The sequence below is a fragment of the Ceratotherium simum genome, chromosome 37, assembly GCF_057802395.1.
Source record: "Ceratotherium simum simum isolate JZ-2026a chromosome 37, ASM5780239v1, whole genome shotgun sequence".
In the NCBI taxonomy this organism is placed as follows: domain Eukaryota; kingdom Metazoa; phylum Chordata; class Mammalia; order Perissodactyla; family Rhinocerotidae; genus Ceratotherium; species Ceratotherium simum.
Genome location: NC_141936.1, coordinates 7,957,019 through 7,972,054, shown reverse-complemented (window position 1 = coordinate 7,972,054; position 15,036 = coordinate 7,957,019). Strand labels below are relative to the sequence as shown.

The 15,036-nt window shown below is 44.0% G+C and overlaps 1 protein-coding gene, 1 long non-coding RNA gene and 1 pseudogene across 3 annotated transcripts in view; 1 reads left to right on the top strand and 2 right to left on the bottom strand.

Moving 5' to 3' along the window:
• Positions 1-4,040, bottom strand: part of USP40 (ubiquitin specific peptidase 40) — a 93,819-nt gene extending 89,779 nt beyond the window's left edge. For both annotated transcript variants that reach the window (XM_087424662.1, XM_087424663.1), the window contains exons 1-2: positions 3,949-4,040; positions 2,618-2,823 (exon numbers count right to left, since the gene is read on the bottom strand). The gene's annotated coding sequence lies outside the window, so the exon portion shown is untranslated. The remainder of the gene's footprint in view (positions 1-2,617; positions 2,824-3,948) is intronic.
• Positions 4,041-5,856: 1,816 nt separating this feature from the next.
• Positions 5,857-6,797, top strand: LOC101399470 (UDP-glucuronosyltransferase 1A7 pseudogene; annotated as a pseudogene).
• A 2,885-nt stretch (positions 6,798-9,682) lies between these two features.
• Positions 9,683-14,597, bottom strand: LOC147912291 (uncharacterized). The gene is made up of 3 exons (XR_015550068.1): positions 14,513-14,597; positions 13,206-13,423; positions 9,683-12,281 (listed from the first exon to the last, which is right to left on the bottom strand). It is a non-coding gene; the product is annotated as an uncharacterized LOC147912291 (long non-coding RNA).
• Positions 14,598-15,036: the final 439 nt, after the last annotated feature.

Genomic DNA, 15,036 nt, shown 5'->3' with positions numbered 1-15,036 from the left:
CCTTGTTTCAGATGGGCAGGTTAGCTCTTGGGAAAGGCACACACACAAGGTGTTCTACCTTGCTTGAGAAGGAGTCGTAATCTGAATCTTATCTGTCCAATGAGAAGGAAACAGCACTTGATGATAGAGTGTGTTATGCATGTGTGTTTGAGCGTGTACGTGTGTGTGTGTGCCAAGTCTCAAGCCCCAGGTAGGCCATTTTCCTGAGTCTCCTAGAACAAAATCTCCTTGAGTCTGTCCTGGGGAATTACATTTGGGGATATAATTAAATACTTCAACAAGTATTACAGATCATCATTCAGGAGAATATTTTTCTTTTTTTTTGAAGATGATCGGCCCTGAGCTAACATCTGCCAATCATCCTCTTTTTGCTGAGGAAGACTGGCCCTGGACCAATATCCGTGCTCATCTTTCTCCACCCTATAGGGGACGCCGCCACAGCATGGCTTGACAAGCAGTGCCTCGGTGTGCGCTCGGGTTCACTGCAGCGGAGCACGTGCACTTAACCGCTTGCGCCACCTGGCCTGCCACCAGGAGAATATGAAGTTTCAATGGAAAAAGAAAAACACTTTAAGTCTTTTCCAATTTTTGGTGAGTTTCAATAGAATTGATTACTGGGTTCAGCTGGAAGGAATTTAGGTTCAGTCTATACAGTTCAGGGCAGAGCTTCCAGCTCTGGAGAACTGGAGGCTGGATGAGTTTACACAGCAATAAAAGATCCGTGCTTCCCCATTGGTCTCAGATTGTGGCTCCATTCCAAATTCAAACTCAAATTTATCTGTTAATCAGGAAACCCCATGCCTCCCACCAAGATTATTTATTTCAACTTTTTATTATCAAAGTTTTCAAAACTGCACAAAAGGAGGATTTTCACAATCATCTCCCACTACTGTGTACCGTCACTGTACTCATTGATCTGGGAGTACAATGGAACCCAGTCTAGCCCTACTCCTGAAAAATATGATTCCAAAAAGCTGCAGAATTTCCCTCCCCCAGTTCTCTGCCAGTCCTGACCCTTTCCAAATTACACCTCCCCGTCAACAAGCATCAGGATCCATGCTAAGCCTTACAAGGAGTGCACCATCCACACTAAGACGTCACCCATGTGCCTGGCGGGTGATCTCCTTTGCTAGAGAGGAAGATGGCCTGGGGCTCTCAGCCCTGTTCTTGCTCAGTGGTACTCTCCATGACCAGTCCACCTCCCTGCCCACCAAACAGCCTTCCTCAGTCTCTTGTTAAGGCTACTTTTCTCTTTTAAGTTGGTCTTGAACTTCCACTAGATTAAAACTTGGAAAAGTTTTAACCCCCTAGGAATCTGCTTATTAATGCCAAAAATTTCTAATGGTGGTATTAATGAATGCGCCAGGGATATCTTTTTATGGATGGGATGAAGTCAAGGCCAAGAGACACCACTCTGAAATCCCACATGCAGTCCAATCCATCAGAATGACTCTGCGAAAGAGATAATGATAAACATTTACTAAATCTCTGGAGGCAGGAAGTCTTTCTAAACTTAGAAGCAACAGAAGTGTCACAAAGAGTTGATAAATCTGGTAGTGGCAGGAAAGGGGATGTGACACCGGATACAGGATGAGCCAGGCTGTCTGCATCAGAATATGGAGACACTGTGGATAGCTGGTCCAACCAGGGCCATGTGAAGGAAAGTAACGTTCATATGAAATCCAGGAAACAGAGACTAAGACTCTTGTGGAGGAAGCTAGTTTGCAGAGATGGGAAGGGGACAAACATGTAGAGAGAAACAGGGCAAGAAATCAAGGGTCCAGTGAGGTCAGACTGGCTTCCTGTAGGTGGCTTCTGGGAGATTCCCCTATATTCTTACAATCAACCCCCTTTTTAATTGAGCTAATTTGAGTTGGTTTCTGTTTCTTGCACATAATTCCTTATCTAACATCTTGGGCCTTTGAAATTCAGAATTTTCAGATTTTAGAAATGTAATATGAAGAAAGGGTTACACATGTTAACCTTACATCCCAGCAGTGTCTGGGACAAACAGTATCCATCAGTCGGGGAGATTAATATTGCTGTGACAAATGTATGAATGTTCACCCAAGTGAGTTAACTAAGCCTATAAAAAGCCTCACATCAGGTCAGGTTCTGAGGCCAAAGAGTACAGATGAGATCAGTTCGTCAGAGTCTTCTGCATTTCAGAAGTGCACATAAATGATTTCAGACTGTATAAATAATGTGACAGCCCCCCCAACTCAAAAACGAAGGATAGAATTGTTTTGGGTAACTGTGGCTTAAGTGTTTATTACTCTGGAGAAATTTTAAAACTCAAAAATACACATAGTGTATCAAAAATGAAGGCTGGCACTCATGACAAAATTGTCTTTATGTAGCATTTTAAATTATAGGAATTAAAATAGAAGTACATTGCCTTAATTTTTCATTTTGTTACTAAACATTACTGTGATCACACAGAATATATTTAAGATAATTAAAGCTTCAAATTTCTCTGCAGAGAGAATTATCAATTTATGTCTTACATTAACAGATACTGTGTTATACACCTTTAAGATACTTTGTGATTTTGCAGTTAATTACAGGTAGAGATGATGGTACATATTACTAATCAAATGCACGTAACATAGCATACCTCTGAATTCAGGTGTGAAATGAAGAGTCTGAAGAAGAGAATTGAGACAAAACTTTTCACCCTGCTTTCTGATGCCGCTTAAATTGGTGAATTCTCTTGGAGCAGGTGCCTGCAAAGCTTTGGTCTTTAATTTCTTCCCTTTTCCATACTGATTATCTGACACACTGGAATAATCCTCTTCAAACAGGTCCCCAAACACTGTGAAACTAAAAAAACGGCATTAAAAAAAAAACCCCCAAAAAACGGCATTACATAGAAATGCTTTTATTTTAAAAGAAATTGTCCCCACATTTCCCTATCTTATACTCTGGAGTATCCATCTTAAGTCATTTCTCAGAAAACACACAGTAGTTTGGGCTGTGGAGGCGGCAAGACCTGGACTTTTCATCCCTGCTCCACACCACCTGTGTGGCCTTGGGTGACTTAACCCGTGGTCTTATATGGAAAACGGGAAACCACCTACCACGCAGGGTCATTGAAACAAGCAAACGACATAACCAAAGAAAGGCATTTAGCGCACGCAGATGGCCCACCATAAATGTTAGCTGTCTTTAAAAAGGCATATTGACATCGCTAGTGACCAAGGAAAGAAAACCCATCACCACACCGGAGCCCCCGCTGGGGGGCAACGCCAGTCCTAGATTCTGCGAGTTGACGGGGGCCTGCGGACCATCGATCACTTGCTAAAATCTCGGCTTCTCACACTCCTTGTACCAGACGATGACGCTCAGACGAATTAAACGGAACAAGTTAATCTTCACAGTAGGTTAGCACACGGCCCCAGAGCTGGAGAACCGGGGGGAGGGGAGCTGGAGAACCGGGGGGAGGGTCCCTGGAAAAGACTGCCATGAAGCTCACGGGGCTTCAAGTCCCTCCAACACGAATCCAGAGACCCAGCTCTAGCCCGGGGGCCTGCAGGACGCGCTCAGGTGTCACTGAGTGTGGCGGAGGGTCACTTGGAGACAGAAATGCAGAGCGCCTAACGCAGCTCCTCAGGGACGGAATGCAGCGCGTTTCCTTTCCAACCCGTTCCTCGGGAGACAAGCACGCAAAACGGAGCTTGCGAGCCTGGCCTCGCGCTCGCGGTCTGGAGTCCTGTCTCCCCCACTGCACCGCCGACGCCAGGCCCTCAAGCCCCCCAAGCCCCCACGGGGCCGCGGGGCGTCAGGGCGCAGGGTCCCCGCGGCCGGGACCACTGAGCGGACGCCGGGAAACGCGCCTCCCGGGGCGGCCCGGGCAGCGCTCACCTCGCCCTCCTCAGGCCGTGCCGCCCGCTCGGCCCCGACGCCTCCCACGTCCCCCCCCGCATCCCGGGCGCCAGCCCCACTTACTGCCTAAAGCCCAGACCCCAGCCCCGGCCCAATCTCGAAGGAAACCATCGCGCCCGAACCGAATCCGCCATTTTGGGCAGGGCGGGGCACCCAGCACTGAAGGTAAGCGATTTACGGAACGCAGGAACTACGCCTCCCAGGGTGCCCCGCGGGAGCGCCGGCTCGTCGCGCGCGGCCTTGTGGGCAATGTAGTTCTTTGGCGCGGAGAGTTCGTGCGTCACCGTGCGAGGGCAGTGCTCGCTTGCCCTTAGCTGGGGGATTCGTCGTTCTTCTGTGGCAGCGAACCCCTCACTCATTCATGGACTGTTTTATTCACTTTTAATGTTTTGGTGAGGAAGATTGGCCCTGAGCTAACATCTGTGCCCATGTACCTCTATTTATGGTATGTGGGATGCCGCCACAGCATGTCTTGATGAGCAGCGTTAAGTCCGCACCGGGGTTCCGAAGTTTCAAACCCTGCGGAGGTGAAGTGGCGCCGGCGAATTTAACCACTATGCCATCAGGCCGGCCATAGTTTCTAGGTTTGTATTTATTGCTGTTCACAATCCATACAAAGATCACTTGTGTTTTGGCATGGCTAATTCCCAAGTTGCTTAAACGTGGGAAACATTTGTGTAGGGCTTCAAGTTTGCCATGCAATTTCAAAGACATTTTCCAAATGTAGCTCCTGTGCAAACCTAGTGAAAAATGTTCCACATAACCCTGAACCTTACAACATCCTCAATGTTTAGTTCGTCCCCACCAACTGTAAGTAGCATACAAAAGAGTACACTAAAGCTACCTCGAAATTATCCTCTCCTGCCCACTTGGGGACCTTTGGTTGATTTTTTCAAGAGCCTATTTAGGCTCTACCTCTGGTATCTCCTCTGTCTAACCCAGCCTCCATCCAGGAGTGAATGAGGCAGACAGGGAGAAAATCATTTTGACTTCACCTACAGGTTTGAGAGATTGAGAACAGCAATAGTGATTCAGTCTAATGCAGCAAACATTCCTTGTGTGCTTTCTCTGTGCCAGGCAGAGCATGGGTACTGTGGGAAGAGGGTGCAAACATGAAGATGTGTCCCCTGACCTCAAGGAGTGCTTGGTAGAGTGTGGGAGACAGATACAGAGGTTCCTGAAGGAGGACACCAGGCCAATTGTGGGGAGCCCAAGGCAGAGATCTAGACAAATGCATGTGGAAACGGAGTGAAAAGAGAGGAGTCCCGGCAGAGTGCTTCTGGGCTGGTGACCACCCACTGGGTGTGTCATGGCTAGGGAAAGTGATTTAAAATAGATGACAGTCACATTCCATCACATCCCTAGAGTGGGCCATGTAGGTGGACTTGTCGATCTTATCTCAGCATTTTGGAGGCCTCCGAGGGTTTGGAGATGGAACAAGACCAGCAGGAAAGCCAGGCATCTCAGAGACCCTTGTGAACCTCAGTTCCAGTGCCAGTGAAGAGGTCACTGGTGAGGCGCTTCAAGTCTTTCCTTGGAACCCGGGATGCCAATCTTTTTCTGGACAAAGAGTCTTTGGTATTCAGGATAAAACCCAAATTTCCTTTCAGACAAATTGCAAAAATACCAGCTTTATTGACATTTACTTTCCTTTTTATCTTTCTGAGTCCTCAGGATCCAAAAGTGTTTCTTAATACTTCTTTCTAAACTGGCCCTGCCTTACACCGCATGAACTCTGCCCAAGACAAAGGTCAAAAGCTCTTACCTGGAACACGAACAAATAGGCGTCTCAGCAAATGTTACTCATTCGTTAATGTTCTTATAAGTAAATCATAGGCAATGAGTATAATTTTTTTTCTTTAATGAATGTATAAATACATGCCCACTCCCGGGGCAGGTTACGTGCCTATACTTCTTCTGCTGGCTGTATTACACGAGCCTAGAACCCAAGCAGCTGGATTGCTCTGGGCTGTAGTTATCCAACTGATGGCTCCTGCAATGTTGACTGGCTTCCTTCCTCTATGTGTGTGTCTCCTGCTGACACCTGGCTTTGCCGAGGCAGGCAAGCTGCTGGTGGTACCCATGCATGGGAGCCACTGGTTTACCATGCATTCGGTTGTGGAGAAACTCGTCCACAGAGGGCATGAGGTGGTCGTAGTCATGCCAGAGGTGAGTTGGCATGTGGGAAAATCGTTCAATTTTACAATGAAGACGTATTCCACGTTTTACACTCTGGAGGACTTGAATCAGCAGTTCAGGATTTTCTCCGACGCTCAATGGAAAGAACAGTGGCATAGCGTATTTTCTGTGTTATTGAGTTCACCCTCTGGTCGTCTTTTTGAATACTATTTTTCACATTGTAGGAGTTTGTTTAATGACACAAAACTAGTAAAATACCTAGAAGAGAATTCTTTTGATGCAGTGTTTCTAGATCCTTTTGATATGTGTGGCTTAATTGTAGCCAAATATTTTTCCCTCCCATCTGTGGTCTTCACCAGGGGAGTATTTTGTCATTACTTTGAAGAAGGTACCCAGTGTCCCAGTCCTCCTTCTTATGTTCCTAGAATACTCTCAGCATTCCCAGATGCCATGACTTTCGGAGAGAGAGTGTGGAATCATATCTTCCACTTGGAGGAACATTTACTTTGCCACTATTTCATCAAAAATGTTTTAGAATTTGCTTCTGAGCTTCTCCACAAGACTGTCACAGCATATGATCTCTTCAGCCATACGTCAATTTGGCTGTTACGTAGTGACTTTGTTGTGGAGTATCCCAAACCGGTGATGCCTAATGTGATCTTCATAGGTGGCATCAACTGCCATCAGGGAAAGCCGCTGTCAAAGGTGAGTCACCTTTCCTTTAGCATATTAAGAACAAGCTGGCTCTGGACCTAAACAAGATTCCTTACTAAACTGTGATTTGGCATTAAGATTTGTCGCATTTGTAATTTCTTTCTAGTTGAAGGAATTATTTTGCACCAATTTATTTAATTGTGTGTTATCAAATTTTATAAAGCTGCCCTCTTTGATATGCAGGTGTATACAATTGATATAATTGTATCTAATTTCCAGGGTGCATTTCTTAATACTATTTTTGGAAAAATACTGAAAAACACAGTAAGAAATGAAACTTCCCTTTTTGTTAGTTCGATGCCCCGCCACCAGGAAAATGCTCTTAGAAGTTTTGTGTGCATCTTTCCCAATTTTTCTGAAATTATTTTATATATATGCATATATCTAATGTAAATTCTCATGCCCGTTTTATTAAAATGAAATCTCTTAGCCGACTGGACATATTGTTCTTTAGTTTGCTTTTTTCACTTGCTAATAAATTCTGGACATCTTGACAGTCACTTCATAGAAATCTGTCACATTCTTTCTAATAGTTGCATAAAACTCTTTACTGTGGATGCACCTTGTGTTTATTCAACTAATATTGATAGATATTTAAGCTTTTTCTCCTTTTCCCTTTTATAAGCAAGACTGTACTAGACATTCTTAAGTAATTTCTTTATACTCGTACATTTCATATTCTTGCTCTTATCTCAGTAGGCGAGTCCTTAGGAGGAGGGTTGCTGGGTCAAATGGTATGCACATATTATATTTTAATAAATTAGATGAATTGCTTTCAAAATATTGAACAACCTGACACTTTGGTGAACAGTATATGAGAGTTTTAGTTTTTCCATGTCCTCTCCAGCTACAGATGTTGTCAAAGTTTTAAATGTTTTGGCAAAATATTCTACATAGCTGCTTCAATTTTCATTTCCTATTTCATAGATATATTGGTCATTTTCCTTTCCTCTTTTGTGAATTATGTATTCACATTCTTCAATCATTTTTTATAGGGCTGTCTCTTTTTAGCTAATTACTATAAGTCTCTTGAGTATTGGGAATATTAACACTTAGCTTTCTATACGTGTTGCAAATAGTTTTTCCTTGGCTATTGTTCACCTTTTGTCATTCAGGGTTTTCATTTTTCAGTAGTCAGCTAGTTAACTTTTTCTCTGACGGTTTTTGGACTTCAACTTGTTTAGGTCTTTCCAAGCCTGAGATATATAAATATTTTTTCCATATTATGTCTTACTGTTTTAATTCCTCCAATGTCAATAGTTTTATTTCTTACCATGAGAACTTTACATGGTATAAAGATCTAACTTTATTATTTTTCTAAATGGATAGTCCATTGTCTCAACATCATTTAATAAAAAATCTGCTGTTCATCCATTGAATTGAAATGCATCTTATCATATTTAAAATTTTCATATCTATTTGCATCTGCTTTTGAACTCTAAGTTTTCTTCCACTGATTTATGTATGTATTCATGGGCCATTACCAAATTTTGATTATAGTAGCTTCATAGTAAGTTTTAATATCTGGCTGGGCAAGCCCTACGCTCACTATTCTTTTTTCTAAATTTTCTTGGTGATTGTCGTAGTTTAGTCTCTTTCACAAAATTGGAAATCGTTTTATCTAATTCCAAAAAATAAAAATAAACCATTAGGGCTGTGTTAATGTTACATAAAATATTTTTACTAATTTGAGAATGATTGACATCTTTTTGCTATTAACGTTTCCTATTCAGAATGTAGTATTTCTCTTTATTTATTGAGACCTTGTTTTATGTCTATCAGTCAAATTTTGCATTTTACTTTATATGTCTTTTATTTTTCTTATTAAAATTTATTCCTAGGTATTTTATTATTTTTGAAACTCTTGTGAACAGGGCAGTTTTTCATTTCTATTTTGAACTGGTTATTGGTAATTAAAGTATAGCTTTGTTTTTTGTACATTTATTCTGTATCTAGCCATAGTGCTAATTTCTCTTATTAGTTTGTAAGATTTCTTAGGTATACAATATCATCTGCAAATAATAATCCTCCCGAATCATACCTCTCATTTTGCTTTATCGGAGCAAAACGTTGTTAAATAATTAGTTCAAAACAATTATTCAATAGTTCCTGAATAATGTTGAGTAGTCAGTCCAGCCGGTTTGAATTGGGGTTCAGTCACTTGCAATTGAAAAGATTTTACGGGAGTAATATTCCTGGGAAATGCACAGTCTCTAAATCCCGATGAAACACCTGGTGGCTCATCTCAGTCTATTACTTTATTAGGGATGTACTCTGCATTTTTATCTATTGATCTGGCTGCTCAGAAGGCTCTGTACATTTTGTAAAACAGTCATATTCTCTCACTTATTGGGAGCCGGATCTCCCCCTTTGAACTAAGGAGAGGTGAGGCATGGAGTGTGCACTCTGAATTTACGTTGTGTACATTCTGATTATGTAACTCGTCCTACTCACAGCCTGAATCAAGTCCATCTAGGACAGTGTTCCGTAAGGACCTCTATTCACCTCTCCTTTGCCACAGTGGGCACCAGGATGCTCACATAATTGAGAGTTTCACTCAGACAGGTACACACACACAGGCACACACACACGAAATCTAAGACCATAATGATGGATTTATTTAGGATGACTGAATGCAAACAAATGAGAATCAAAGTATCATTTGGACTGTAGGATGTGCAGACTTGTATAATGTATCCCATTTTTATGAGAAAAAGTTTTTGGCATATATATAATTAAGCAGTTTCCATCAGACATGTGCTAAAAGTGAATTTAAGTGTTTTTGTAACAGAGAACATGTTATTTTGTTTGTTAAAAATCAAGATGCTGTATCAGAGATTGGCAAATGTTTTTGGAAAGGGCCAGAGAGTAAATATTTTAGACTACAGGCCATATACGGTCTCTGTTGCATTATCTTTTTTTTTTTTTTTTTTTTTTTGGTGAGGAAGCCTGGCCCTGAGCTAACAAGTCAGGCACCTGGGGCTCTGCAGAGGTGTCCTTAGGTGAGCACATATTAACTTGGAATTGCTCTCCAGAGCCTCAGGCTGTAGAAGGCAGCCAAGTGCTGCCCAGAGGCACCTGGCTGTGGCTGTCGAGTACTGATGGTGCAGCAGGTGGGTCTAAACCCTGCTCCCGCCCCTCCTCAGGCAGTTGTTAATAAGACAGCTGACGGAGGCGAGCCTCGCCCTCCCTGTGCCACCTATACCTGTGTGGCATTGTTTGTTTGTGTCTCCCCTGCTAGACATGTGCTCCTGTGGGCCAGGGGTGAGTCTCCATCATTTTTTTCTTTTTTAAAAAAAAACAGACTTTATTTTTTAGAGCAGTTTTAGGTTCAGAGCAAAACTGAGTGGGATGTACAAAGACATCCCATAGACCCTCTTGGTCCTGTTTGGTCCATCGTGTCTAGTCCAGCAGGTGCTCAGCAGGTGTTTGGTGAAGAGTGACTTTTCAGCCAACTGATGGGAAGGTGAAATAATGCTCTTTCTAAAATTGAAGAGACTACTATTTTAGGCCTAGTAAAATTAGGCATGGCTCTTGGCTCTTGGCAAGACCAGGCTGCGGTTGTGTTGATGGCGAGGAGCTGCAAGTGAGCTTCCCCCCTTTACTCTCAATGACGGCGCCAAGCACCACCCGGGCGCCTCCTGCACCCTCGCCCTCCACCCGAGGGTGGGGCCCTGCAGCCTCCTGAACCAGCGAGTTCAGTGTGGCTCATAGGTCACCCAGAGGGGTTTAGAGTTAATAAAGCCACATATGCTTTTATCTCTACCTACTACAGGGAGACATCTACAAAATATATTGAACCACAGAGGTTTATACATGTCTGATTGTATATATCAAGAAATACATATAAAATATATAGTTTTATATATCTGCTAAAAAACATACATGTATAAAGGTTTTATAGATGTGAAATGTTGCATACATTTATGAACATAAAGTAAGCGTAATTCTCAAAGAGGCATTCTGATTTCAAAGATGGTCCTTTACCACAGAGCCTTGGATACAGTGTAACTACAAAAGTAAACCTACATCAGAAGACCTATGCACACTGTTTATTTTTCCAACCTTGTTTCCGATAGACAGGTTAGCTCTTGGGAAAGGCACACACTCAGGGTGTTCTACCTGGCTTGAGGAGAGGAGTTCTAGTCTGAATCTTATCTGTCCAATGAGAAGGAAACATCGCTTGATGATAGAGTGTGTGTTATGCATGTGTGCCTGTGCATGTGGGGGCCGTGTCTGAGCCCCACAAAGGCCATTTTCCTGAGAATCTCATAGAACAAACTCTCCTTGAGTCTATTCAAGGAAATTACATATGGGGATGTAATTAAATACTTCAACAAGTATTGCAGATCTTCATGCAGGAGAATATTAAAATAGTTTCAATGGAAAAAGAAAAACACTTCCAGTCTTTCAATTTTTGGTGAGTTTCAACAGAATTGATTACTGGCTCCAGCTGGAAGGAATTTAGGTTCAGTCTATACATTTCAGGGCAGAGGTTCCAGCTCTGGAGAACTGGAGGCTGGATGAGTTTACACAGGAATAAAAGATCCGTGCTTCTCCATTTCTCTCAGATTCTGGCTCCATTCCAAAGTTCAAATTCAAATTTACCTATTGTCAGGAAACCCCATGCCTCCCACCAAGATTATTTATTTCAACTTTTTATTATCAAAGTTTTCAAACCTGCACAAAAGGAGGACTTTCACAATCATCTCCCACTACTCTCCGTGTACCTTCATTGTAACTCATTGACCTTGGAGTACAATGGAACCCAGTCTAGCCCTACTCCTTAAAATTCAATTCCAAAATGCTCCAAATTTCCTCCCCCAGTTCTCTGCCAGTCCTGACCCTTTCCAAATTACACCTCCCGTCAATAAGCATCGGGATCCACGCTAAGCCTTACAAGGAGTGCACCATCCACACTAAGACGTCACCCATGTGCCTGGCGGGTGATCTCCTTTGCTAGAGAGGAAGATGGCCTGGGGCTCTCAGCCCTGTTCTTGCTCAGTGGTACTCTCCCATGACCAGTCCACCTCCCCGCCCACCAAACAGTCTTCTTCAGTCTCTTGTTAAGGCTACTTTTCTCCTTTAAGTTACTCTTTAACTTCAACTATATTAAAGCTTGGGAAAGTTTTAACCCCCCTGCTTATTAATGCTGAAAATTTCTAATGGTGGAATTACTGAATGCATCAGGGATATCTTTTTACAGAGGGGATGAAAGTCAAGGACAAGAGACACCACTCTGAAATCCCACATGCAGTCCAATCCATCAGAATGGCTCTGGGAAGGAGCTAATGGTAAATGTTTACTAAATCTCTGGAGGCAGGAAGTCTTTCCAAACTTAGAAACAACAGAAATCTCACAAAGAGTTGATAAATCTGGTAGTGGCAAGAAGGGGGATGTGATACCGGATACAGGATGAGCCAGGCTGTCTGCATCAGAATATGGAGACACTGTGGAGAGCTGGTCCAACCGGAGCCATGTGAAGGCAAACTAACGTTCACAGGAAATCCAGGGAACAGAGACTAAGACCCTTGTGGAGGAAGCTAGTTTGCAGAGACGGGAATGGGACAAACATGTAGAGAGAAACACGGTAAGAAATCAAGAGTCCAGTGAGATCAGACTGGCTTTCTGCAGGTGGCCTCTGGGAGATTCCCCTATATTCTTACAATCAACCCCCTTTTTAATTGAGCTAATTTGAATGGGCTTCTGTCCCTTGCACAGAATTCCTTATCTAACATCTTGGGCCTTTGGAACTCACAATTTCCAGATTTTAGAAATGTAATATGAAGAAAGGGTTATACATCTTAACCTTACATCCCAGCAGTGTCTGGGACAAACAGTATCCATCAATCGAGGAGATTAATATTCCTGTAATAAATGTATCAATATTCACCCAAGTGAGTTAACTAAGGCGATAAACAACCTCACATCAGGTCCATTTCTGAGGCCAAATGAGTTCAGATGAGATCAGTTTGTCAGAGTCTTCTGGATTTCAGAAGTGCACACAAATGATTTCAGACTGTATAAATAATGTGACAGCACGCCGTACTCCAAAATGAAGGATGCAATTGTATTGGGTAACTCTGGCTTAAGTGTTTATTGCTTGAGAGAAGTTTTAAAACTCAAAAATACAAGTAGTGTATCAAAAATGAAGCTGGCACTTGTGACAAAATTGTCTTTATGTTGTGCTTTAAATTATAGGAATTAGAAAAGAAACACATTGCCTTATATTTTCATTTTGTTACTAAACATCACTGTCATCACACAGAATATGTCATCACACAGAATATATTTAAGATAATTTAAGCTTCATATTTCTCTGCAAAGAGAATTACGATTTATCACTTACATAAGTAACAATAAACACACGCTGCGTTATACACATTTAAGATACTTTGTGATTTTGCATAATTACAGGTAGAGAAAATCGTACATATTACTACTTAAATGCATGTAACATAGCATACCTCTGAATTCAAGTGTAAAATGAAGAGTCTGAAGAAGGGAATTGAGGTAACAGGTTCCACCCTGATTTCTGATGCCGCTTAAATTGGTGAATTCTCTAGGAGCAGGTGCCTCCAAAGCTTTGGTCTTTAATTTCTTCCCTTTTCCATACTGATTATCTGACACACTGGAATAATCCTCTTCAAACAGGTCCCCAAACATTGTGAAACTAAATACTACCCTTAAGAAAACAAAACAAAACAAAACGGCATTACACAGAAATGCTTTTATTTTAAAAGAAATTGTCCTCACATTTCCCTATCTTATACTCTGGAGTATCCATCTTAAGTCATTTCTCAGAAAGCACACAGTAGTTTGGGCTTTGGTGGCAGCAAGACCTGGATTTTTCATCCCTGCTCCACACCACCTGTGTGGCCTTGGGTGACTTAACCCGTGGTCTTATATGGAAAACGGGAAACCACCTACCACGCAGGGTCATTGAAACAAGCAAACGACATAACCAAAGAAAGGCATTTAGCGCACGCAGATGGCCCACCATAAATGTTAGCTGTCTTTAAAAAGGCATATTGACATCGCTAGTGACCAAGGAAAGAAAACCCATCACCACACCGGAGCCCCCGCTGGGGGGCAACGCCAGTCCTAGATTCTGCGAGTTGACGGGGGCCTGCGGACCATCGATCACTTGCTAAAATCTCGGCTTCTCACACTCCTTGTACCAGACGATGACGCTCAGACGAATTAAACGGAACAAGTTAATCTTCACAGTAGGTTAGCACACGGCCCCAGAGCTGGAGAACCGGGGGGAGGGTCCCTGGAAAAGACTGCCATGAAGCTCACGGGGCTTCAAGTCCCTCCAACACGAATCCAGAGACCCAGCTCTAGCCCGGGGGCCTGCAGGACGCGCTCAGGTGTCACTGAGTGTGGCGGAGGGTCACTTGGAGACAGAAATGCAGAGCGCCTAACGCAGCTCCTCAGGGACGGAATGCAGCGCGTTTCCTTTCCAACCCGTTCCTCGGGAGACAAGCACGCAAAACGGAGCTTGCGAGCCTGGCCTCGCGCTCGCGGTCTGGAGTCCTGTCTCCCCCACTGCACCGCCGACGCCAGGCCCTCAAGCCCCCCAAGCCCCCACGGGGCCGCGGGGCGTCAGGGCGCAGGGTCCCCGCGGCCGGGACCACTGAGCGGACGCCGGGAAACGCGCCTCCCGGGGCGGCCCGGGCAGCGCTCACCTCGCCCTCCTCAGGCCGTGCCGCCCGCTCGGCCCCGACGCCTCCCACGTGCCCCCCGCATCCCGGGCGCCAGCCCCACTTACTGCCTAAAGCCCAGACCCCAGCCTCGGCCCAATCTCGAAGGAAACCATCGCGCCCGAACCGAATCCGCCATTTTGGGCAGGGCGGGGCCCCCGGCACTGAAAGTAAGCGATTTACCGAACGCAGGAACTACGCCTCCCAGGGTGCCCCGCGGGACCGCCGGCTCATCGCGCGCGGCCTTGTGGGCAATGTAGTTCTTTGGCGCGGAGAGTTCGTGCGTCACTGTGGGAGGGCAGTGCTCCTTGCCCATAGGTTGTGGAATTCGTCGCTCCTCTGGGGCAGCCGACCACTCACTCATTCATGCACTATTTTATTCACTTTTATTGTTTTGGTGAGGAAGATTGACCCTGAGCTAACATCTGTGCCCATCTTTCTCTAGTTTTGGTATGTGGGATGCCGCCATGGCGTGTCTTGATGAGCAGTGCTAAGTCCGCGCCGGGTTCCCAAGTTGCAAACCCTGGGGGGGTGAAGTGGAACCCGGGAATTTAACCACTGTGCCATCAGGCTGGCCATATTTTCTAGGTTT